The sequence below is a fragment of the Aythya ferina genome (assembly GCF_964211825.1).
Source record: "Aythya ferina genome assembly, chromosome: 1".
NCBI classification, from domain to species: domain Eukaryota; kingdom Metazoa; phylum Chordata; class Aves; order Anseriformes; family Anatidae; genus Aythya; species Aythya ferina.
Genome location: NC_140296.1, coordinates 173,185,912 through 173,213,241, shown reverse-complemented (window position 1 = coordinate 173,213,241; position 27,330 = coordinate 173,185,912).

The following is a 27,330-nucleotide window of genomic DNA, read 5'->3' as shown; positions in this document are numbered from 1 at the left end:
TCTGTCCCTTTCAGGAGGGAGCCACCCATAACAATAGCCCTTCTTTCTTTTTTGAAGGATGATGTGGCAATGCGACGTGTAGGTCGCATTGTCTTAGGCGCCCCCTCCAACTGGGACGGGTGTTTGTCTACTTTGTCATTTAGATTGTCTTGCTCTAGTCCTTCATATCGATTATTTAAGGGTGGATGAGAAGGTGAGGTGGGCAGAGAGAGGGCTCGCCTACCACCCCGAATAGGCACCTGCCTCCATTCCCCCCCTTGATCTAGGTCTCCTCCCGCTGCCTGGCTGGAGGAGTGAACCTCCGTCTTCTGCGTAACAGGAGACGCCTGTGCCGTGGCAGTCTCGTGAGCCTGCCTCAGAGAGGGTAGAGCGCACCTCCACCAGTCAATTTCCCTCTCTGATTCCCTGATGCTCCTGAGCCTGTTCACCTCCTCCCGGAGCTCCGCTACCTGGCTGAGCAGTTCTTCAACCTGGGCACACCTCCCACAGGCATACCCACCACTGCTGTCAGAGACCGACAGAAGGCTGGGGCACACTCTGCAGCCCAGGACCTGGACGGCTGCGTGTTTCCCCGAGCCCTCCGTCTGAGTAGCCACACTGGCGACCGTGGCTGGAGATGCCTCACGAGATGCGGAGGCCACGGTTTTCTGCCTGGTCGATACCATGGTCAGGTTCTACGCAAGCAGGTTACAAGCACCGAAGGGAGAGGCAGCTGCAACAGAGCGACGATGAGCCCCGCGCTCGCCCTGCCCGCGCGAACTGCCGCGCAAACTGCCACGCCCTTCGACGTGCCACGCCCTGTTTGCCCGTCCTGTTCGCCGCGCTCCTGGTCGCTCCCGCTCCCTAGGGGCAGCTTTTAAACAGCCTGGGAGGGGGCGCTGCTGGCTCCGCCCTCGCCTCGTCAGCCTCCCTCGCGAGGACAGCCGGGTCCCGGCGGCTCCCCCGAGTGGCCTCGATGCCGGACAAAAAGCCCTGCCCGCCTCGGTCCCCTGCTCCGCTGCAGAACACGTCTGCCCCGGAGCCGATCGCCTCAGCAAATGATACCACAGTGCTCAGCATAGTTCATAGATACCACATAGTTCATAGATACCACAGTGCTCAGCATAGTTCAGAAATGAGACGCAGTGAAAAAGAAGATTTTACAAAGAAGAAGCTAGCTATGGCTAAAGTAATTGGTTTATAAGTTTAGGCAAACAAAAACTCATCACCAGGCTAACAAGGCAGGTTTAAATCATGTCTTGACTTCTTCCTACCACTTTGCCTGTTCTTGATTGTACCACGTTTCAGAACATCAATTCCACTGTGAGATCTCTGCAGCATCCCAGAGTTTTGTGTGTTGTGTGTTGTTTTTAATATAGAAAAAAATACTACACGTGTTTAGAGTTAAAATTATTTAGAGATGGGATGATTTCCTTGAAGATGTTGGAAGACACTGATGCTAGCTTTAACTTCCATACAGATTAGAAATATTAGTGTAAGTGGCCCTATCTTGTTTAACTGTCCAAAATTTTGAAGCTGACATTTATTGTTAATTCAAATAATTTATCAGCCAATAGGTGGCACTGAAAGTATTTAACATTTATCTATATCTCCTAATTTCTTTTAGGCGAATTCCCATTTCCCTCAAGTAAATGGTATATTATGCTCACAAATTAAAAGCCAAGGCATATATTGAATTCTGTCATTAAAAATATTAAGTATTTTTAGATTGTTGGAGAACTGTTGAGAATTTAAACAATTCCCTGGAAATACAAACAAGTGCATCATAATACATGAATCTTTGTTGAAACCAATTCTAAAGCAGGAGATCATATTGTGATCCTGGGACCAATGACATCCCAGAGACTTAATATGAAATTTAAGCTGCATATATCTGTGGAAACTGTAACATTTGTAACATACCAGGAATTGACTTATACTGGCTTCTACAGGCTGCATAACTTTTTTTTTTTTTTTTTTTTTTTTTTTTTTTTTTTTTTTCCAGCTGCTATTGTTTTGCAACACTGTGAAGAAAGAAAGAAGATTCTGAAATATAATGTAATTTTTCATTACTAGCATTCACCTGAATTTTATTAGGACAATCTTTTCAAGCAACTGCTTCATTCTCTGTGGTAAACAAGCTCATAAACTATTCTACAAATAGAGTTAATGAGACATTTCAGATCAGATTTCCAAAGAAACATACCGTAACATATCCGCAAAGAAGCTATCTTTCCCTGGAAAGCTTTTGCTAAACTTAAATGTTCTTTGAGCGAATGCAATTCAGGAGATAATATCAGTGTTTTGGTTTGTACTGAGTGTAATGCAGTCATTCTCTGTGTGTTCTGTTTCACAGCTATACATACACTTCCTCTAAGCTTTCTATTGAAAGATATGCTAAAATGGTGAAATGGGAGTGGCTTGTTCTGAAATAAATACAACATTTTGACACAACATAGAATCTAACTATTCCATTTTGAAGCTGCTTCTCTACCACATTTATATAATAAACTGTTTTTCAGAAAATAGCACAGGCACCACAGTGTTCAGCTATATCAAATGATATGTGATATTATAGGGGACAAGAAGTAGCATTGAAATATAAATATTTAGAAAATACAATGCTATGTAGGGATAAACAGTGATTTCTATGGTGCTTTGTAGTGTTACCTTGCTTAGTACTTCAGCACACTAAAAATACTATTAACATTTGCATCAAAGAGGGGGAAATCATTGCATCATGTGCCAATACAGAAACTGAATTTTGCTAACTATAAGAGCTTTATTTGTGAGATTTTCAGCTGCACCAATGTTCCTTAATTACAAGCAACTAGGAGCTTTTCATTCATTCCTGCCTTCATCATTCCTCAATAGCAGGAAAACTAAAATGCCTTCAAATCACAAAGCAGTAAAACTTAATAATTTAATGTTACACCACCAGCCTTAGGCAAGGTATAAGACTTTCCAGCTTCACCTGAAGAAGAGAGAGTTATTCAGGAGAGTTATGGCACCACAGTTAGTCATGGGCATGAACATATCATAACAGTTAGGCATTCACTAAATCACTAAAGTTAGGCATTGATTTCACTGATAAGGAAACAAAGTGAGCAACTAAATCCAAGCCAAAGAAGACAAAGTAAGGATCCTCCACTAACTGTATGACTGAAAATGTCATCCTTCTCACGTCACTTGGAATGTGAAAAAATAGAACCATATGCATATTTTTATTTTTTCAATATGCATATTTTATTTTTCATGCATATGAAAAAATAGAACCAATATTAAGGCTATTAATGTTGCCTACTTTATTCCTACTCCACAACTTCTATAACCTAATATTAATCTGACTACCTTTAAGATATAAGTAAAAACAGAACTATGAGAATTTAGATTTATCAGAAATCACAGACAAAGACGGTGAACAAATTCATAAATATTCTGGGAAATAAAAACATAGAATTTTGCTGATATCTATGTTTATGAATATCTGCATAACCATACTTTGGTCACAAAAGATAAAATTATATTTTAAAATTGCATATCTTGAAAATACCATATTTTTATGAACTATTTGTCACTAAATAAATCATTGATTCTTCCAGATACATATTCAAAAATCCTACAAACTAAATGAAACCTTTTGTGCAGCCTTCAGATAGATATCTGATATTGATAATTTTATTATTTGCAATAAGTCTGTGGATCAGATCTTATAAGAGCCTTATGTTTTTCCATTTATTTTATCATCTGAATATTTGAATATAGATATATGAATAGAATTAGATCATAAATCTATTTTTAACGATTAATTTTCTAACTATAATTTTTAACTATTAATTTTGTACAAATTCAAGTTGCAACGTTGTACAAGTCTATTTTTAAACTATAATTTTTTAACTATAATTTTTAACAAGACAATGTAATTTTTATTTTATCAAATCAAGAATAGTTGCATATGGACATTTAAGGAAAGACAACTTAATTTCAGTTCACATTTTATCTGAGCTTCAAACCCTTTCAGCAGTATTACTTAATTCTGGAAATATACTCACAATAAGCCTGAAACATCACTATCTGCCTATGCTAAATATTCAATTGTTGCTCAAAGGTTAATGTCTGGAAAAATTCAAGTCTAGCCACTACTAGAGTCCTGGCAATAATGAATTAAATATTTTTGTATCAAAATCCAATCACAGCCCTGATTCTGATGAATGTCTACCTCTTCCCAAGAGTGCTAAATTAAACAAACAAAGAAACCAAAGCAATAACGGATTATAAATGCAGAACTAAAGTTCTTTTCTTTAACATAATGGTCACTATGAGTATATTCACCTAGGATGTTGAAGACATTTTAACTGTTTTCAACAAAATGAAATCCAGTTCATATATGCTGCTTTTACAATCCTTCCTATCCATCAATATTTGTTCAAGGTCTTACTATTTTTTTTTGTAGGATATAAATGCATTTGCATAAGTGGTCCCCTAAGGAGCTTCTACTATAGTAATGTAACATGTTGGTTTTCTGTAAGCAAACTTCAGTGGTAACTATCAGCAATGTAATTTATCTCAGGGTATTTCCTCTTAAGACTGTCGAACATGCAGCAGCCCTCCAAACTACCTTTGGTCCTCTTCATGCACATCAGATTAAGACTTCATAAAGGATGGGAGATTGTCAGAAAAAATGATGTGCAAACTTGCTTAGATTTTTGCAGGCAATATGTATTGAATTCACTGCACTATGTGCTCTTTGCAAACGCTTTCCTTTCCAGACATCTACAAGCACCTGAGCACCAGCAGAGTAGTATTCTGAATGTATAGTGAGGTTTGCTTAAAATGCTGGCTAGACATTAGGCATATTTATACAGCTGATTGCACCTCAGGATAAATTCATTTTAGACTATATTCACCCTGACAGGTCTCGGGGAACCTTTCAACAGTAGTTATTTTTTAATCATTTGTTTGTGTGGGTTCTGTGATCAAACCAGTATGTCTGAGGCAGACTGTAAACAGCCGTTACCTGAAGATGATAGTCTTGAAGATGATAGTTGAATTTATTTTATGTTAAGTGCTAGATTAAGTCTTTTATGTTTCTGTAATTTTTTCTTTCTTCATAGAGAAGATCTAATCCTAGAGCTGATATCCAATGCTTAACTCTGGCATGTAATCCTGGTCTTCTAAGAGCAATTTCCTATTAATATGTTATTTCTGGTCTATACCATGTTCTTGTAGCAGTAGTACCTGAAACTATACAGCACAGGGTACAAGCTCAGGATCTGTAATGCTTCTCATAACTGCAAAGAGTACCACAAGAAAACTCTAGGTTGGACAGCAACTTGAATATATTTACCATGGATCAATACAATAGGAATCAACTTGTTATAAATAGAAGGATTAATTTTATTTATTTATTTATTTATTTATTTATTTATTTTCTACTTACAGGTAAGCTTTTTGTACAAAGCTCTGTCAGGACAAAAGGACTCTCAGCATATGCTTTCTTTACATGTGTTATATGGATAAGATAGTATGCAGAGACTACAAAAATAAATTAAAATATAAAATCCTAGATTTAAATATTGTGTGTCTCCCCCTCCCTTCTACTGAAGTTATGTAACTATCTCTAATTGGGCTTGGATGCTAGCTTAGAAAGTCTGAAGTTGTTATGAGTTCTTGGATATTTGTATCACAAGTAGAAGTCCTGTAGCTAATGAAGGAAATCAGATCTTGCTTTAATGAGGAAACCAACAATGTGCTGTCCAATGGGGAGACTTGTTAAAACTCTCATTGAAACACTGCCTGCTGCTAAGTGAACAGGCTTGGCAGGCATGAATTAAAAACAGTAGCTATTGTAACCTGCCAGGGTTCTTTATGATGGGATAATCATACTAATACAAGGAACTATTAAGGAGAACTATGGAGAGTATCCAAGTAACTGCCGAGGATGTGATTTCACCTTATGCTTCAGTGCACTCAATTTCTAATTAGTGATAGTAAAAATTCTAAACAATATGGAAATCAGCTGAAATGCAGATAAATAACAAGCAACAAATAAGTTGTGCGTGTAGAGGGTGACAAGGGCAGCAGGAATCAAGGCCAGCACACCCTAAGCTAAAACTCTTTTTCTTCACAGAGTCAATAGTCATTTGGAAAATGACTAGGACTGCAGTATTTTACTAAGCCCAACACATCTTCCTTGGCTCTATTCCAGTAGCTGCCAGACATACCAAGAAGGACACAGCCTGTGGCAGACAACAGGTTCCTTCATTCTCCTCTTCCTGTCTCTTCTTCCCTTCACCACTCCACTCTCAATTTCTCTTCACTAACCTCTTAACATTTCTCTGCAATGACATTGCAGAGCAGAAGCTGTGCCCTTTCACTCAGAAAGTGACTAGTGCAGATGTTAGGTAGTTGAAAGGTTTGGAGGGAGAAAGGGTCAGAATGACAAATAGTGAATGGGACCATATAAAGAGGAAAGGAAAATAAATAAATAAATAAATAAACAAATAAATAAAAAGAGAGAGATCCCAAATGATACCGACAGCTAAATAGGAACACAGACAAAAGAAAAAGGTGAATGAAAGGAAAATAATTAATCTAACTTTGGAAAAATAAATCTGAAGTATCTTCTGTATAAAATGCAAATGATATAAAATTGATATGTTCAAATATATTTCACCTATTCATTATAAAGCTCCAAACTATTTCTCAATTTCACAATTCTAATAGAATGAAATGGTTGCAAAATTAAAGCTGACAAGTTGGAAAACACCAGAATGCCATAATCAGCTTCTGGAAGCACACAATGATACATATTCTTCCAGATACAAGACTCTGGAAGAAGATCTGCAGATACAAGGCTCCTCTGAGGGTGTAGTGTGTCATTCTTCACAATATTATTTTCTGTTCTTTGTTCAAAGTAGATGAGCAACAGGGCTTCCAGATAATGAGTGAGTCAAGACCTTATCTCAAGTTCATCCTCAGCAGTTCCTTCTTTGAAACCTTCAGGAAGTGAAGAAAAATACCTCATAGATCTCTGTGGGCTTCAATGTAAGCTCATCCTCTTGACGGAGGTTCTAGTTACTCCCAGTGATTGCAACTAAAACCTTTCACTGACTTGCTTAAAATCACACCGCAGTTCTGAGGTCAGAAGCATTAAACATTTTTCCTGTTCTCTCTCTTGTCTCTGCATACCTTCTAAATCCAGTAATAAATTAAGCAATAGCAGCCACTTTTGCATTATAGTTCTGAATCTTTCTGATGATTCACACAGCTTACCAGGAGCACTGAATGAAGTATCCCCCAAAACCAAAAACAAAGCACAAAACAAAATTGCATCCCAATATATACACATTTGGCTAAGGTTGCAAAGGCAACATAAATCTTATCATTTCATAATTTTACAGCATTTGAGCATTATGAACATTACTTGTGACTTCATGAGAAATGTGATTTTGGATTTAGAAACAAAACAAAAATCCAGGAACCATCAGACATAGTCCTGACATTCTACAGAGTCAAAGACTGGAAACTCATCCATGGCATAGACTTCTGCTTTTGGTTATAACAGTACATCTGATAAAAAGTATCACTGATTTTTTACCCAGCATGTTGACCTACCCTACAGATTCTAGTTATTCCAGTAAGTTTCACAGATACTTGCTGGCAAATGGCTCTTAATCCAGAAGCTTACTCCAGTGCCAAATGTCAAGCTTCCTGTTCTATGTTACTAGAGCTTTGCAATAACACTCCTGCAGTGGTTTTACTGATTTTTAACTTGAAACACCAATGCAGTATTTTTTAGTCTTGTTCTATGAAATGGCCACACACTGAGTCCATAGAAATTCAAGATAAGGCAAAATTCTCAGGTGGAACATTTTACTCCAAAGGTTTAGAACCTAACAGAATTGTGAGAAATTGAGGGCAAGTTCTTGAAATACTTGTTCAACCGGACTTCATAAAATGTTTGCATACAATTTTGTGTCCCAGTGAAAATCTGTAGGCAGAAAAGTCATTGAGAACTATATTTTTAAAGTTATTTTGACTCATGTTTCAGCAGTGTTTTTTCACTGATGAAATGTGTTCTTCATGCACGTTTGTAGCAGAATCCAGAATTTCCACGCTATCACTGGTCAATAAAAACAAGTGATCCTCCTTCTAGCCAGTCTAGAAAGAAATTGGCACATAGTAACATTCATCATAAATAATGAATGGGCCAATTTCAAAGTGTAATATTACTTCAATATGCACACTTGTGGAATATTGATGTAAATTGGTTTAAATTGACCAGATGCTCAGAAGATGGCTTAGACAGGTGCAAATTATTTCTCTCCTGTCAGCAAATCCCATTAGTCTTTAGAAGAGATACACTATAAAGGAAAGCAGCTGCTTGTTCCCCTTAGGGCCTGCAGAGAAAGGCACCTCTAATGTCCCTTGGGAATTTCACAGAAGTGCTGAAAATGCAGAATAAGCTTGGGATCAGATCTCTAATCAACACTTTACCATGACTGCCTACACATTTTACTACCCATTTCTCAGTACAATGACCCTGTCACAAGATTGTCTATGCTCTGTCCTCTCTCTGAGGCCTGTTATCATGTTTACAGAAGTAAATAAAAGATGCTGTGGCCATTTGCTACCCCTGAGGCCTGGTGATGACCTCATTCTTATTAATTTGCTTAAACACCTTCTTTCCAAGTGGTGAGAGAAGTCAAACTACCAATTTTCTAAAATGTTTCTATTTGATTTAATATCTTGTCACTTATTAGCTGTGCTAAAAATTAGGTTTTAGATACACTCACACAATAGTGTTTGAGTCCACAAGGCAATTCTGGTTTATTTACTGGTGTGAACAAAGCCTCTAAGTGCAACCAAAGTCTTTTTCTTTAAATCTGACCACTTCTCTGTTTTGCATCTTAGTATCAATGCTAAGGGTCCTTCACCCTTTCTTTGTGAAGCCTTGAGCAACTTTCCAAACCAGGCTTTTCTTCTTTCCTTTATTTTACAACACCATAGCCTACCCTGCTGAGGAAGGGTACCTTCTTTCTAGGTGTACTTGAGTGTTGACTGTAAAGCCATCATAAAAACATAATTCAATCGGCATGTAACTAGAGCTGCAATGCAGTTATGTTTTTATGCTAATTTTGCAATAATCCTATGATGCAGTAGAGATTGTGTAGTATGTAATGTATATGGAGATCTGACCTTTAAAATACCTGTGCATAAAGAAATATATGGGGCAAGAGAGAGAATATTATCGTGGAGAATGCTGGAGAAGGAAAATACGAGTACTTCAGGATCACACAAAGCATCTAAACCAGATAAGAAAGGCAAAGAGAAAGAGTGACACTGCATTAATAGGAAGGGACTAGTGCATGCAGTCTGGAGTTCTGGTGCTAACAGAAATTTAACAGAAAAATTAAAACAGAATTCAACAGAAAATTAAAGCTGTTCTCCTCTTGCCATCTCTCTCAACCTGTCTTTAGTAAATTATTAATCATCTTTTAATTTTGTAATTTTTATACTGTTTTGCACCCTCCCCTACATGCATGCATGTTACAATTGTTTTACATGTAACACACTATCCAGATATCATTAATATAAATTACCCCTTTCTGACTCTGTGACAGAATATGTATTTTCAGCATTAGTTTCTAGGTCAGTTTTAATCCTGTTTTGTATTCAGGGTTTGTTAGATATATTCTTTTGATTTCTTTCTGAAAATCCATGAATATATCATACAATAAATGATCAATTCATCTTTTCCTCTTTTTACCCCCAGCCGTGGCTGTTTGTGACAGAATTACTGTTTTACTTTTCCTCTGAAAACAACATCGTCCTTAATCATTCAATGAATGCACACTATTTCCTTTTGCTAATAGAAGATGTCTGTATATTGTCTGAAGGCATACATACAACATATAAACATGGAAATGAGCTCACAACAATGATCATATCATTTGCATCAGATTGCTAAGCATTCTGAAGCTTTCAGATTTGCATAACTTAGTGGAAATAGGGTATAAATCAGTTCTTCCAGTTTGTGTTGCTGTTTCTGTTTGTTATGGGAACAGCAGCTTCACTTCTTCATTGCATACCAAAGACAGGTCAATAAATGAACAGGAATCTGAGAATATATAGCTATATTTGTAAACCATTATAAATTCACAGGGTAGATCCATCCTCCCACCTTGCTGAGTGTGATTCTTCTCTATAACTTTCCAATATTCACACAAATTCAAATATAAGCTGCTATTGCCACAGTACCCATTCAGCTTCATAAACACTCTATTTATATGGCAGTTCTGGAGAAGACATAGGCCAGACTTAGAAGGGTTTTAGAGAGCAATGGAAATTGCCAGAATTGCCAGTGTAAATAGAAATAACAGGAGGAGGTAATGTTATGAGGATAAATATTGGAAATGCATCTAGGAAATTGGTTGGGGCAAATAATTTTAAATCTTTCTCCTCTGCAAATATAAGAGCATGGAGTACCCTGTCTGTAATGTACATAGCTTAAGCCTTCACACTCAATACAGCTGCCACTGGAAAAGGCACTGTGAAAAAAACAGTTGATTCAGAGAGCAAACTTGTGAAATTAAAGTAAATAGTTTAGGATTTACTCTTTTTGGCAGGTCAGATACAGATGCAAGAATGTTAGTAACTCACTTTTCTCCAACAATGTAGTGAAGTTCAAGTTCACAGTCCCTTGAAAAGCTGCCATCACTAGGACACACTGAAATCCTTCACTGGAATGCTGGTTTTGCACCCTTTCCTAGGCTACATGATTTGTTGCTCTGGGGTGATACATCCACATGGAGTTAGCAGAAAGAGGGGGAGGGTAAATAACATGCTGTACAGCATGCTACCTGCCTTACTAATCATGACACAATCACCCAGTGTAATGAAAGCTCCTTTGAGTTTGTACCCAATGGACTACAGACAAATGATGTAGCCAGATTCAGACAGCATGAATTTGGAGTAGGGCTCAAAGTCACAGTGGGAAGAAAGAAACCTCTGGGAATCAGTGAGTTTTCTAAGTATAATTGCTGAATGGCTATTCTGTCATTTTCATAAGTAAACCAGAGGGTAAATAAAATAAAACATAAAGAAAATAAATCATAGATATTCAACAATACCTTTATGAATACTAACCTCCCTCCCTCCCCCCCCTTATTTTTTCCAAATTTATAAGGCTTCTGCATCCCCAGCAGCTGATGTAATTATTCACACACAATCATTAGCAAAACAGTATCTTATTGTCTGGAAGTATTTCTCTGAGATCTGTTAACACCACTCCCTCCTGACACATATCAGGTAGGTTTTATACTGGGTGAGAACCACATTGCTGTCACATTCCACTCAATACCATTCCATACTAAGAAAGAATCCCACACCAGAGAGCAATTAATCAGAACCCCATACAGACTTCCATTGAACTGCATTGTAATTCAGTCCAGTTGGTTTACATGGTTGAAAACTGCTCAGATTGCTGAAAAAAATCAGATATAAATACTGCAGACTCAAAAAATCTCTAAAGAGGAAAAAAAAAAAAGAAAAAAAAAAAGAAAAAAAAATAAAAGTTATCTTTCAATGGCAACATCAGTGTGAAAATTTGCCCTCTTCCCCTCTTCCCCCCCAAAAACAGATCCATTTTTAAAATGGTAGAAGAAAAATATACCAAACCAAATTGGGAAATTTGGTTCTCTTTTTTAGAAAATGTTATTTACGAGATGATAAATAGAAATTGCACACTGCATTTTTGGTGTCTAAGGAGAAACTGATCACAGATTCGTAAGAAACCAATCCAGTCATATGATCAGACATGATGTATAATGTTGTATATGATGTATATAGATCAGACATGATGTATATGATGTATATAGTTAAGTGGTTGGAAAGATTAGATGATATAATTAGCAAATGAGACAAATCAGATATGTAAAATAGAACATAAAAATAAATTCCTTCTTTGAAAACTCAGCATCTATGAAACAAGCCACTAATACCCTCCTATTTAAAATAAAGAAACAAACCAATGATCAAGTAACAGAACTAGATCACAAAAATCAGAAAGAGTAAGAAGCGTGAAGAAAGAAAATTTTGCAACTAGAAAAAAAGTGGTATTTTTAGATATTAATTCATCTGGCCTCTCAGACAACCCATAACTATCCATTGCAATAGCTTTTATACAAAACTGTACTGCATAGTCTTAAACAGACACTCCCGCATTCAGTATATTGTAAGAGTGACTATAGCTCAAGCTTTACAAGAAGCAGCATGAATGGGAGCCCTGCAGCAGGGACTGTGTTCATATGCCAGGAAAAGCTACAGCTGAAGGCGAATTACAATTTGAAGACATGCCTGCCTGCTCCCTCAGCTCCAGCTCCATGATCCAAGCTGCGAGGGAGGAATAAAATTAAATAAAAAGCACACAAGCCAAAGGTCTGAAGGCTTCATTACTTTTTCAGGCAAACCTGAAAGTCACTTACTAATCTCAAACATTTTCTTCAAGAGAAAGGGTCTTGAACTGGCTAGAAAATTAAGAAGTATAACAATAGATATTCTTGAAGCTTGCACCTATTATCCATGAAAGAGAGTGTATGATCAAGGTCAGAATCCAAGCAATGGGGTTGGAAGAGTCAGTGCACTATAGGAAGTAGTGCAACATTAAGACGAAATCAGTCATAAAGACTAATTTTTGTCTGAAGAAATCTAACACAGAGGAAATGAATAAGCAGCCAATTCTTCCAAGGCATGGAATTTTCTTTTCCCCACCTACAGTACCTTCTGCAAATAACTTCCTCATGATGCTAAAGCTGCAGCAGAGCTACACACTGTGAAACTATGGGGAGGAAAGATAACTGAAGATAATTCTATACTCTTTTTGTATCATGGCTTTGCTTTAACACAGGAATTTGTCACTGCCATTTTTTTAACCCTCAGACTGGCCAGACTGCATACGTAAGGAACATGTCAGTGTGAGGGCACAGCAGCGGAGAGCTGGGTAGCAAGTAGGGTCATGGACCCAATAGTTGCCATCCAACAGGGACTGACCATGCTGGGAAGAGCTGGGACTGACAACAGGGTCTGCAGACAGCCTTGGTTAAAGCAAACAATGAACCAGGGTTAGGGTCTATCTGATGGATCCAGCCAGGAGACCAGGAGACCGGGCCAGAGACAGGTCTTGAAGAAGTAGAGCTACATCATAGCTTCAACTAGGAGTCATAGCCCAGGCCTCAGCTTAAATGAAGCTCCTGCTGCAATGGGTAGGATGGAGGTGTGGGTGTGATAGTAGTAGTTATGAAGGTAACCTCATTATACTGAGAAAGCACTAACATAAAATGGCTGCTAAACACTGACAGGAGAAAATGTCTGCCAGCCTGGGAACTGCAGGCCTAGGAACTTGGTCTTCAAACTAGGAACTGGCCTCAGAACTATGGACTTCTTGAGGGGTTCAGGTGGCATCCTTGAAGAGCAGCTGGACAAGTGAAAACCAGAGGTAGCTCGAAGAGACCATCGATAAAGACAAAACAAGAAACTGAGGAACAGTTTATCACCTAGAAAGGTGAAATATTTAAAAGCAGAGGGAATCAACCTGACAAAGTGGGAACTGATTTGAGAAATAAAATTTTGTTTAAAGAATGTAAAGGAAAATAAGGAATGTTGTCATCTATTGGCTGTCTCAGGAGGAAGATAAAAGTTAACAGCATCTGTTAACCAATAGTGCTACCTGAAGTGGTGGTATCCTGTGCTCTCTTATGTCTCTGTGACAGGGCCTCATTTTTTTGCATTTCCCTCTCTCATTTTTAAACAGATTGAAGCTTTGCTGGAACATCAGGTTAACTGTGTTGCTGGAATGTTTACTCAAACTCTAAGATGCTCCACACCCTATGACATGGATCAGCTTTGAAGACACTTTATTTAAGTCTCCTTTCTGGGCTCACTTCTGGGGTCTCTCTTGAGATCAGCTTTTTTAATTAGACCCTGCGAGGTCGGTATGATCCTGACCTGTCCCCTTCTGGGATTCATTTGATGTGCTTATTTTACCAGTGATTTTATGAATATATGCATATAAAAGTATGAAAGTCTTAATTAGTATAGTGGAAACAAACATAGTCATGATAAATAGAGTCTTGATAAGTGTGTTTGTCACAAGTATTTTTGCTGTTATATTAGTTTGTTATCCATAAGAAATATATTTACTGTCATAGTATTATTGATGTTTGCTGAACTTGTAATACCAATCCATATTTGCTGCTATATTACTGATTTTACTACCTCTAATTGCCTTTCTACTACTTCTCATTGCTGCTATTATTAATTAGTGTGATAGCGATAATATCTACTACTTATATATTTGCATTTTGGTAATATTTTCAGTAGCCTATTTATGTATATATATCTTTAATTTTTTAATATTCATAGTATAATTGCTCGTGGTGATTCGTGGTGGTCTGTAATAAACATCAAACAAAGTTTTTGTGTCCTTGTGTATTACAAAATCCTACCTATCCAATGCTGCAATCTTTATGCACCTATGGACTGTGCAACCCTACTTTGATTGGGACAGAGTCCCAGGTGAGACTGCTTAGGGCACATAAGGACTGCTAGTGCTCTTGGGCCTGACAGTTAAAACTAATACATACTTAAAAACCTGCCAGAGCCTTTCTCACATGTCTGTACCAGCCGGCACAGGCACCAGCTTTGCAAGGCAAGTCACTGTGCTCAGTCCCCACATACCTTCTGAGTGCTTCTTTCTGAGTACATTTTCATAGCTCCTGCAGTAAGACACAGGAGAGGGAACAGGCCTGTATAAGCCTCATGTAAACCAAAGCTATGGAGTCACTATAAGAAAAGTGAGAATGTTTACATAACAGTCGAGAAAGTTGGGGTGAGACTGAACAGATGTTAGAACTAAAAGAAAAAAGGAGTCTATCTTTTAGGCTGTCTGTGACCCTGCTTCTACAGCCTGCAAGAAATACGGAGGAAGCATTGACCTGAAGAGGAGATGAGCCAAATCTAAGACTCAGCAAGGAAAAATGGGAACAAATGAACGGATGGTGAGCAGATTGTGGTACAGACCTTTAAACAGAATGAAAAATATACTAGGTGGGAAAAAAGAGAACAGGGAGAAAAGAACTGACAATTATCAGTACTTCAAGGAATGGAGCTGCTTAGTTGAGAAAGTATATTTTATAACCAAATGGAAGAAAGAAGCAAGATACAGGTAAACAGTCAGATTATGTTCACTAAAAATCGAGATTCAGGCTAAACAAATAAGACAGCAAAAGGCAGACTAGACAGCAAATAATGCTACGTGACTGTCAATGTCCAAGAACTAAACACTGATGCTGAAAGACTGGTGTGCCCTGTTGCTCACCCTTTCTCCACAGTACAGATCCATGATGAAGACTGGGTGCACACTATACACACTTTTGCTTCCTTGTCATAAAGCCAGGCATCTCAGCAGGGAAGGAGTGGACACAACAGTGTGACATGGCCCTCACAATCTAGGAATCAGCCCTGCATTTGCAGGTGTCCTGCAGGTAAAGCAAATTATGTCCCTGGGCTCGTTTCTAAGGCAAACCTTTGTTATTTATCAAGCAAATTACAAATATTTTTCTAAGAGCTGAAAAAGGAGGAGGTAAGGTCTGCACCTGTCCTTGTATCCAAATTGGCTCTGCTTGTATACAGACGTCGAACCAGTTTTACAAGAATGTTCCAGAGGTGTTGCCTTGCAACACAAAGTTACACATTACTTGCCCTTCAACAACCCTTTCCAACGAGACAATACACACGCACTACTACATATTTGCCCTGTGTTTCTTTGCTCAGCACTTCCTCTTGTACTTTTGCACTCTACAGTTTGTTCTTTTTTAGAAGGCAAGCATACAGAGTCCACCTCTTTCCTACATATTCTTGATGAGGACTCTGAAAATGTGATTTATATTCTTCACACAGCTCTTTTTTTGTTTAGCTACCACTTATCCCTGAATAAGGGAAAATTCCTCAAATTTTCTTTTCCCATATTTTTACTTTTTGTATGTATTTGAATAATACACACATATACCAGTTTATCTGGTATTAACAGGTTTGATCCATCATATGTGCCTTTATCCCCCTTCCATATATATACATGTACGTATACATGCACATGCACATCCCTATAATCTCTTATAACATTTACAGCAGCATACAATGCCATTATTCTTAGCTAAACAACTGAATGGTCTAATTTCTGATTTCTGTTAAACAATATTGGAGCAGGTAAAAGGATCAGATTCAAGGATACTACTCTAACTTAACCGCATAGTTGATGTAATTTTATATTTAGTACTTATATTTCTGATACTTTCACATCTGGAAAATAGCCAACAATCATCTGGAATTGACACAGAATAAAGCCTATTATTCTTAATAATACAGCTTCATCTGCATTACAAAAATCTATTTCAAAGTCATTATAGGAGTAAGATATTAACAGCCATCACTATCTTTCAGTTTGATTTTATGCTGTGGTTTTTGCAGTGACAGACCATATTCTGTGAAAGATGACCATCAGACCTTGTGAATAATTTTCTTCTGACCAGACTCATCTAGTTCCAAAATCAGACTACTATGTCTTTCTACTTCATTTCCATCCAAACTTGAGTTTATATATTTTTTAATGTTACCACATAGTCTTTTCCTCATTCATCTCTGCTTCCAAGTTGTATAATTGAAACTGAAAAATAAAAGCTTCTGAAATGCAAAATTCTTTTCTAACTTCTTTTTTTGTTGTCATCATTCTAAACTCATGACATTTTTCTACCAAACTTAGTTTCCCTTGAGGAAAACAAAATAACACAACAAAAAACAAGGCCCTGCTTGCAAGCACCAGGTGACATGGTCCCACACTTACTGTTCTACAATTGCAGTAGAGGTTCCTTCACAAACTACATGTAAGTAAAAATTTCAAGCTCCGTGCTTTGATCAGTATTTCTTACTTGTTTTGCTGTTTTACAAACTTACAAAGGTGTTAGTTAAAAGTCAGCAGTTGGACTAGGTAAAAAATTTCCCTGAAACGTGCTGTTCCCATGAATTTTTGTGCACCATTTTCTTTCTATAAGTCAAGGAATTACAAATATTTTATCAAGATGTATGCGTATCCCATAACAGGATATTTCTTCTCCTAGTTCTGTGCTTTCTTTAACTTTACATTTGTTGTTGGTGAGCCATTTTCAGAGCTTATTTGCATGTCTGGTTATCTTTCTGCATTGTTTCACCTTACATTTGACTGTCCTCTGTGTAATATCTGAATGATTTGAACAGCATCAGCTATTAATATCTTTGGGGAATGTATTTCAGGAACAAAGCATTCCTCTAAATAGCAAAACCATTATTCTTGAAACAAAGCATTAAAAGCTTGCAAACGTCTTTTCAAAGAAAACAAATCATTATTATTCACAATCAATGCAGAATATTGGACTTTTTTTGTTGTTGTTGTTGGGGGGGGGGAAATCATCTTTATTAGCTAGGGGATGATATATATATTTTTTTTCACCACAGACATTCCAACTTATTTGTGATCATCTTCTCCACTGAAATATAGCTACTGAGGAATGAATCTGTTCAGCATGCTCTTGAACACTCTGTACAATACCAAACTTAATGAATCCATCTAAATTATCATTCAGATTGAGAGGTTTCTTTTGAGCCTGAAAGGACTATTTTTATTACTTGTATTCCAGGATAAGTGAATTTTCTTATCTGTTTCATAGTCTGTAGACATATTACCTCTTCTATTAAAGATTTCTTCTAAAGGTATTTTATACATCTAAGGATTTCTGCCCTATAGAATACAGTCTCTTAAAAAACAATGAATGTGTGATCTGTTCTCATCTTGACCTAAGTATTTCTTTTCTTCAAACAATTGTGAAATCTTATCACAGTCTGATTTATCTTTCCACCTAGCTAGATCAGCAAAATAGAAGATTCCCTATCTGTCTAGCCTGAATCTTAGTATGTTGCACAACACCAGGACTATTCACTGTGTCTCCAGACAGAGCAAAAGGTTTCTCTCTGGTATCCGTAGATGTTCAATGTAATGTTCAGTTTGGGATATGCAGCCCTCCTGTATGGTCTCCGTCAATAAACTTACTATTTTTCTCTTGCTGCTCTCTCTGTGCACAGAAGGTAAGTTTCATTACTTGGTAGGCACATGGCATGTTCCACTAAAGCTTACATATGTCTCAGGGGGCACTCCAGTGATCTGTCAGGCCTGTTAGAGAGAACTAGAATCACCTTCCTCACTCCCAACTGAACACCCTAATAACCCACTATAGTCAGGCTTCTCCTTCTCTTTTCCCTTTTATTTCCTCAGGCTGTTGAATGGTTCAATTTTGAGAGAAGGGGTAAGAGTATGTTCACCCCGGAGATCTTAGAATCAACTCTGTAGGTGATACAGGTGATACAAGTCCATCTGACTATCGATAATTATTTCCTTAGGTAGACTAGATCCCAAGGGAATAGGAGCATTGGACATTTCCTATTATTTCCTATTATTTCCTCCCTCCTTAAAAGAGGAGCTGAGTGCCCTAGCTTAAGACTGGATCCTCCCCTGGGAAGGTTAAATTTTTGGTATGTGGTAGAGAAAAAAGGAAAAAAGATAATTTAGAGAGTGCCTAAAGATAATCTGGTCTCCTAGTTTCGAGGGTGGAACTGACAAATCTGCTGCATACCTTCTGCCAACTCTGCAGCTTTTGGGACTGTGTAATATTCCTGTTGGATGAGAAAAATACCAGAAAAGGAATATCCTAACCCTTAAAAATCTAAAAAGCATTTTACCACTTTAGTTCTGTGAACTTGAGGTTTTGGGATAAAAACAAAACAAAACAAATCGAAACCAACCAACCAAAATGCACACACACACACATATATCCTTCCCTTCTCTCCCCCCCCACCCCCCCACCCCCCAAAATCAAACAAATAAAATCAATAGAGCCAGCACTGCAATGGAGATAGGATACACGATCCAAGGACAGGAAGCAGGAGTTAGAAGAGCTTATCTACAATGCGGGACCCCATCCTCAGTAAACTAATTTTTTTTTTTTCCAGATGTTTCTCTCTCCCTTTACCTAACACGGAATTTAAATTGTTACTTTATCACTATATCATCTTTTACAGAGCCAGTTCTATTTACTAGGAAGGCAGAAAACTGGGTAGCAATTATATCATGGAAGACAATCTCAAAATCCAAATACAACCTAAATAAATTTACACAAACACTTCAGACATTCATCATTTTTTGAGAGACTAGTTTTACAATTCTCAAAAGTTTCTCTGAAGTATCTCTCAATGGGCTCTCAATGAGTAAAAAGAATACATAACTGAAATCTCTCAAAGAAGCTGGAAAAAGATCATGCAAACAAAACAGATAAAATGAATAAAATGCCTAGAAATATTTAATGTTGTGGATTGTCTTAAATGATTAGTGATGGTTTAAAATAACAGTTAGTTATTTAATGTAGTCAAAATAGAAGTAAAATTATCTTGAGGAGTGCTGCAGTGAAAAGAAGCCTCTTTCAGTATACTGCCCTGAGTGGACAGAGATACTGAATCTAAAAGCTTTAGACATTAATAGATCATTCACTCATTTTTGCTACGGCTAATTTATCTCTTGCATTTTGTTTTCACACATCTTGTTTTTTTACTCCACTACCACTTCTGTTTTGGACATCTTCTCTTACATCTCCACTTCTGGGTTGCTACAGTTGCTTCAGCAGAATCCTGAAGATTAATCTAAATTGTACATGTTTATCCCCCATGAAGGAGGATTAGACACTGCTAATGAATTATCAGTGCCACCTCTCACCAGGCTAGAGTAACTAGAACAAGCTCAGAAATTTGCCTACATTATTATACATGTACAAACAACAATCTGAATAAGGAATTAGAATCAGGAGTGCACTTTTTCCTTTCAACTGCAGAGAAAGCAGCGTGGGAGAAGTATTGTAAAGCCCATGTTTCTCTCTTCCCCTCACTGTTGTTTGCCCAAAGGAGAACAGTCATAGCTGACAACTCAAAGTGCAAAGCAAAATTCACAGATCACAAGAAAAGAGGGTGTGAGGGGTTCTGACTGATATCCATCTTAAAAATTTGGGTATTCCTTTAAGTTGAAGTTTGGCTATTCATATTCATTACAGTTAATCTCTTGAAAATCTGTGATTACTGACAAGATGACATTTCCAAAATGTTTCTCTCTTTTATAGCTGTGTTTCCTGAGCTGGATGAATTTGGACACTGTCTGAAACAGAAAAATGAGATTTCCAAATATACTGGGCCATAAATCTCTTTCTATCCAGCTCCTTAATGCAGTGCAGGTTACATTTTATTTGGATTACTTGATTCAAATCACAGATGATACACAACCAGAGCAAACGGATCAGCTGAGCTTTGATTACCTCTGGATTACCTCTACTCTTGCACTAAACAAGCAAAAGCTAATTCAAAGCTGCAGCTTGCACATTCTTTTAGCATTCTCTCCTTTCCTGTAAACACCAGCAATGAGTCTCAGTTAGGTGAGACTAACTCGCTTCAAAGTACACTTGGTGATTTACAATTTCTTCTTCCATAATTTAGAATATTTGGGATTATTTCTTTCTTTGACAGAAATCCTAAATAGCAATTGTCATAATTAAAATATTCTTTAAAACCAAAACTCTCTGAGATAACATCAAAGACTTTAATCTCAGTGACTTTTTCTCCACATACATGTATTCATCATGAAAGTTAGTTTAAATGTTTAATTCTGCTATGTTCTTTAAAAAAAAATGTAAGAAAATGTGCTATTTCAGAATTTAAGAATAGCCACTAGTTTTATCATTAAGATGTTTTTCCTTAGCTGCTATTATTATACATATGAAATGTAAACAAAAGTCTACATGGAACTAACGGCATATTTTTAAACTTCTGGTGACATGATTTAAAAACTAAACAGAAATGCTTCAAAAAGTATATGAAGTCAAAATCAATTCCTTCTGCTCCTACTTGTTAATGGATAGGAAAAATAACAGTGCCTTATTTCTTAATGCCTTTACAGCAAGTCATATTTGCTATATGCCTTAATGAAGCTTAAGCACTGGCTGAAATTTCTAAATGGAACAATTAACAAAAGATTATATGAGTAATGTGAACTCAAAGCCACTGTATTTCTATACAAAACTTTGAACTTTACTTGTCCATGTTATCTAAAAATAAACAGAACACATTTTTCTTTGTTAACAACACTGAAAAATGCCAGTAAGGAGATATGTCAGACTGAAAGAAGGTGAAGGATAAATAGAACTGCAATTTCAACATGGAACATGGAGTATCAGCAATCTCAGTATTAGGACTAATCTGGCTTCCTTGTGTTGCAGATTAGGAAAGTACTATTTAAATACTGATGTTTGCAACTTCTCACTAAATAAGGAATTATACAATGGGAAGGATATTTCACGTGAGAAGTGATAAAAACATAGACCATGGTATGAAAACCTCATTCCAAAGTCATAAGTAGTTGAGGATCCAAATCTCATGAGCTGATTTGGAATACTGGGCTATATATTATACATGTAGTTTCGTACGCAGTATTATCCAAATCTGAAATAACTGCATTTTCCAGAAATCCTGAATATCCACAGACACTGAGAGTGGGTAATATTTTTCCTATGTAGTACCACCATTCCAATCACAGAATTAAATGCTGATAATTTCAATATAGCTATACAGTCAGTTCCCTGGCAACAGCTATTGTATATACTGTATTCACATACAGTGAATACAAGTATTCTATTCACACATAGCCTTTGTACTACAATAATAAAGACAATAGAAAATATCCCATAGTGGGGTATTTTTATTACTTTTTCAAATTCATACTACTTGCCACTATGCACTTCTAAAGCTACATTAAGACAAAATGTTTAGGGGGTTCCTGAGTAAAATCTAGAACTCCAAACATTTAGTGCTCAGTCAAAATATGTCTAAAAGACATCTACATTTGTTGTATTCTCTTTTGTTTTCTCTCCTTTCAGCCAAAAGTTTTAGCAGGTAGAATTAATCTGTTAATTGTAGTAGTGCAATTTCAGAAACCATTCCTGCCTGAAGAAACTAGAGAGTAGTTGTAATTATCCTGGAGCATGAAAACACCTACCTTGTATTCTGTGACCCAGACTGTGGCAATCTGGCATTTCATTCTCATAATGTTATAAACTTTGAAAAGTTTACCAAAGTATCCTTTTTTTTAAAAAAAAAAAAAACAAAACAAAACACATTTTTTTTTCCTATATAGTCTCTTTCCAAGCTGAAAATTGATATATTCATTTTGCTAACTAAAGGGAACTGATTTGATTCTCTACTTGAAAAGTCCTTTTTCTAAAGAAAGCCTTGCAAACTAAAATGTTTGTACACCAAAATGTTTCTAAGGATTCTTGTTTTTGATGACTCATGTGTTTATGACCTTTTTTAGATATCTTTATTCATGGCTCCCTGCTGCCTTTTATCACCTCATCAGTAATCATGCTTATATAATGTCATTGCATCAGCGCAACACACCACATTTTTTTTTCTTCTTTAATTTCAGACCCATTTTCTCTACCATTTATTCTATCTTTGCTTACGCAGACCCTACTGAATCCTTGATCAGTTATCATAGTCTCTTTTCATGTTTATTTGGGTGACTAGTGGTTTGGCACTACGCTTTTCTCTTTAGTTCCAAACTTCTCTCTTAGGACAAACAGAACAATTTTTCACTTTCCATATACAAAACAGTAACAATGCCAGAGATACATATCCCCGTGTTCAAAAGAATTCCACGAAGCTATATTTTATTTTTAGGCTAAACTGTCTGCTGAAAGTCTTGCAGATTCTGTTCTTGATTTCATTCCCACTGGTATTCACAATGTGTCTGTTTCCTACTACTGAGTCCCAGGATAGTTACAATCTCTGCCAGCAGTAGAGAAAACTTTTGTATCTGTCATCTACTTCAGATCCTAACTCCAGAGCTTTAAATCATGAATATATCTTCTGACCTTACCTTATTTTTCTTACTGAGTCCCATGCATTCTTCTCACTCTGCTCTCTTCCACAAACCTTTTGCACGTCCCCACATATGTACACGAGCTCCAAGCAAAAATCCCCATTTATCCACACTCATACTGCACAAATTGTTTCTTGACAACTTACCTTGGCATACAGAAAATTATGTCTGTTTGGATCTGAAGTGTGTGGTACATAATAAATGCCCATTGCAACTGGGATTTAAAATATCAGTAAAACTGTGTTCCTTTCCAGAATGTTTAATCCAATGACTTTCAGATATCTGAAAACCTGGAGACAAGTTGATGTGTATGTAACCAAAACTTGTGAATATCAAGAAAAAGAGTGCTAAAATACGTGTCAGTGAAGCATTAACTTTACTCTTCCTTCCCAGATGGCAAAATCCACATGCATTTCAGCTGGATTCACTGTTATGTTGAACGATGAAAGGATTATTTGGAGCAGTTTGGCAATGTGAGATCTGGGTCTGAGCCAGTACTGGGTGTATTCAAGGAGAGAATGTGTATCTTAATCCAAAGAAATTCAAGCCTTTTCTTTTCAAGCATTTTTCAGTGGTGTGAGAGTGAAAATCCTGTGGAGAAATCAACTTAATTTATGAAAGAGTTGCAAAACAGCATTGTTGTGAGTAAACTGCAGATCTCTAGTCATTGAGCATTATTTCTACTGATAATTTTCATACTAATTTGTGCTTGTCTTTCTGTTACATCTGGATACCTACAAGATGTGGATATATTTTGACAGTAGTACCTAAAGGGGCTTGTAACAGGAATCACTGGGTCACTGATCACATAGATATTGCGTAATGGCTCGAGGAAAAAATACGTAACAGGATAAACTTACCAGGTATAACACCTATCCAATTTCTCAGGTAGTTCTATCCTATCTTTCACATTAAGAATATCAGACACACAAAGCATCAGACTGCTGTTTGTCCAAAAGAGAATAGACTACTTATAGAACAAATCTTTTTTTTTTTTAAAAAAAAAAAAAAAAAGCATTAAAAAAAAAAAAAAAGTCAAGGAGTATAATACAAGCATTAAGACAGAACACATGGAACTAGTTCAGTCTTATCATCTAGATCATCTGTCCCAGAGACAGCTCTTATACGTGTTTGTTTCAAGGGTCAGTATTTAATTTTAAAACTTTTATTCTAAGATCACCTTTTGCATTAGACATTTTTTTTTTAAAGTAAAAAAAGTATTACCTAACTTCCTTGTAAACAATGTTTTCCTAAATTTCCTAAATATTTAACTCTACAATTTAAGCAACTTTCCCTGTATGTATGTTGTTGGAGAAGCTGTAAATACTGACAGCAGCAACAAAAAATTATGATTAAGATCACACTTCTGCAAACGTCATGGTCCATCTTTTCCACACATCACCCTCGCCTGGCAGGAGATAGGTAAGTCACTACTTTCAGTTCAACTTCAAAGACCAACTCTGAAATCTTGTTTTTGTCATATAGAAATGTCATAATCTATAACTCCACTAGCTGAACAAGAATGCAACTTAAAATTTCATACCTAAGAACTCATATTCTTATCGTGTCAGACACTGCTCAAGCCAAATAATTAAATCTAATATGTCTTACCTTCTTATGTACTGAAAAAGTATATGAATGGTGAAAAAATTATAGAATCACAGAATCATTAAGGTTGAAAAAGATCCTCAAGATCATCTAGTTCAACCATCTCCCTACCACCAATATCACCCACTAAACAATGTCCCTAAGTACCACATCCAGCCTTTCCTTAAACACCCCCAGGAATAGTGATGCTACCACCTCAAGACATGTTCCAGGGCCTCGAAGTACTTCTTGTAGTGAGGGGCTCAAAACTGAAACACATTATTTGACGTGTGGCTTCACCAGAGCAGAGTGGTGAATGAGTGGAGCAGAAGGGATGATCTCCTCCATTGTCCTGCTGGCTACACTATTCCTGATACAAGCCAGGATGCCATAAGCCTTCTTGGCCATCTGGGCACACTGCCGGCTCATGTTCAGATGAGCATCAATCAGCACCCTCAAATCCTTTTCCTCTGTACAGCTTTCAAACCACTCTGCCCCAAGTGTGTAGCATTGTGTGGGGTTGTTGTGGCCACAGTGCAGGACCCAGCACTTAGTCATGTTGAACCTCATCTCATTGGCCTCTGCCCATCGACCCATCCTGTCCAGGTCCCTCTGCAGGTAAATTTATAATAATTAACCATGTGCCAACACTGTCCTTTAAGAGTAAAACTTTTATTTTCTTTTATAGCTTTTATTATTTTGATACTTTTACAAATTATAAAATATTTTCTTGCAGGTATACTTTTGCTCTTACAATATCTACTGATAATACTGACCCTTAGCGTCCACTCATTCTATGTTTTTTTCACTTATACAGCTCACCTGTCTTGATCATCAAAGAGAACCGTATTTAGTGCTTAATACAATACTTCACTGGTATCTTTAATACTCTCTACTTCTTCTGGAAACATCTCTGACTTCTCCTGTTATGTTTTCATTTGTTTGTTTTATTGTTAGTTCACATCCCATCCAAAATCACTTTGCTGATTTGATGACTGATTACGGTACTCATGGTTCTTTCTTCTACAGATGTGCCTTATCATATAGGGGAAGTTGCATTATTTGTCTCCATCTGCATCATCTGGTATTTGCAGAACTAAATTCCACATTACTGTCAGTTACATGCAGGTACCCTGAGAAAGGACACAGAGAGGAGTCCTTTGCTTGGTCAATCTCCACCGTTCCATCCAGAATGAATAATGTTCATGAACTCTTTATCATTTCACAGGGATAATTCAGGTCAGTAGTGACCGACCCATAATCCTGTATTTCCATAATTCAGCTTGGACCAAGACATAGTCAGAGTATGCTGCAAACTATACCCATATAACATGACCATCGCAACAACGTTCACATTCTTTCTGGAGAATTAACCACCCTTTTTCTTGTTTAGCATTATTATACATAAGGGTACCATTAAGCTTCTTGTAACATTATGTAATGTCTTTAAATGCATTTCAAGAGCTTGCAAATTTAGCTTGTTGTTGTTTTGTTGTTTGCTTTTTTTAGACTTTTAAAAACTAATCAATTAACTGTGAAATAGAAACTGTCAAGTCATAAACTTCAATGAAGCTTTCCCAGCATTTTATAATGCTGGATGATGTATCAGAGATGCCATCAAAATTTATTACTATTATTATTATTATTATAGTTATTATTTACCACTAAAGATAGAGGAACATAAGCAGTTTACAATTGGAAGTACTAGGCCCGAAACATCAAAAATTTGGTCTCGTCCTGCAATTCCAATGAATCCCCAAATTTCAGGCCTGTAGTCTTGTTTCCTAGCTTGCTCCCTTGCTTTGGGTAAAGCTGTTAATCCTAGCTGTTGGTTCATTAACAACTTATAGCCATACCTTGAGTTTCTTGAGGGAATTCTTCAATTAAAAAAAAAAAAAAATCTTAGGTAGAAGGTTAGACAAAACCATTTCTTTATCTACTATGTTATGCCGATAACCTCCATAGCCTACTAAGGGATCATTGCATAACTTAAATGTTTCCCTATAGTGCCATTCCTCTAGATACCATCATAAACATGCCGGTTTTTCTGCGCATACTGTATCTAATGAAGTCCCTGTAGTCCTCAGTACTGTGAACAGGAGACCAACATTTCACCTCCCAAACTGCCTTGAAATTCTCAGCTGAAACACAGTGTGTGGCTGACTCTGTTTACCCAGTCTGGAAACTAAATAAGATATATCAAAATATGTTACATTATGGTATCTACATGGAAAGGTTCTGTGGAGACTTCCTGAGCTCTAAAATCTTTCTTATTCTTTAACAGAATACTGCAATAATCCAACTGGGAAATTCAGTGCTGGATACATATATTATACACTTTTGCCCGAGGATTCATTCTATATCAAACCCTTTATTTCATTCTTAATTTTAAATTATTTGTATAAAAATTGCATAGAATAAAAGATTGCATACAAAGCTTTGCTACTTGAAAGATGTCCCGGTCTTCAGTTTTGAGAGAGATTAATAAATAAATAACAGAAAATAAGTTCAACAACAAAATTCCTGATGGGTTTGTCTTACACATCTTTTATGTACCCCAGTGATATCACCCACAGCTGAGTCTGCTTTTATTGCAAAGAGGATTTCGGAGGAGCCTGATACATGCTGGCTGTGACTGCTGTCTAGGTTCATTTCCTACTGGTCCGTTAGGAAACTCACAATGGAAACACACACTGATTTTTCTT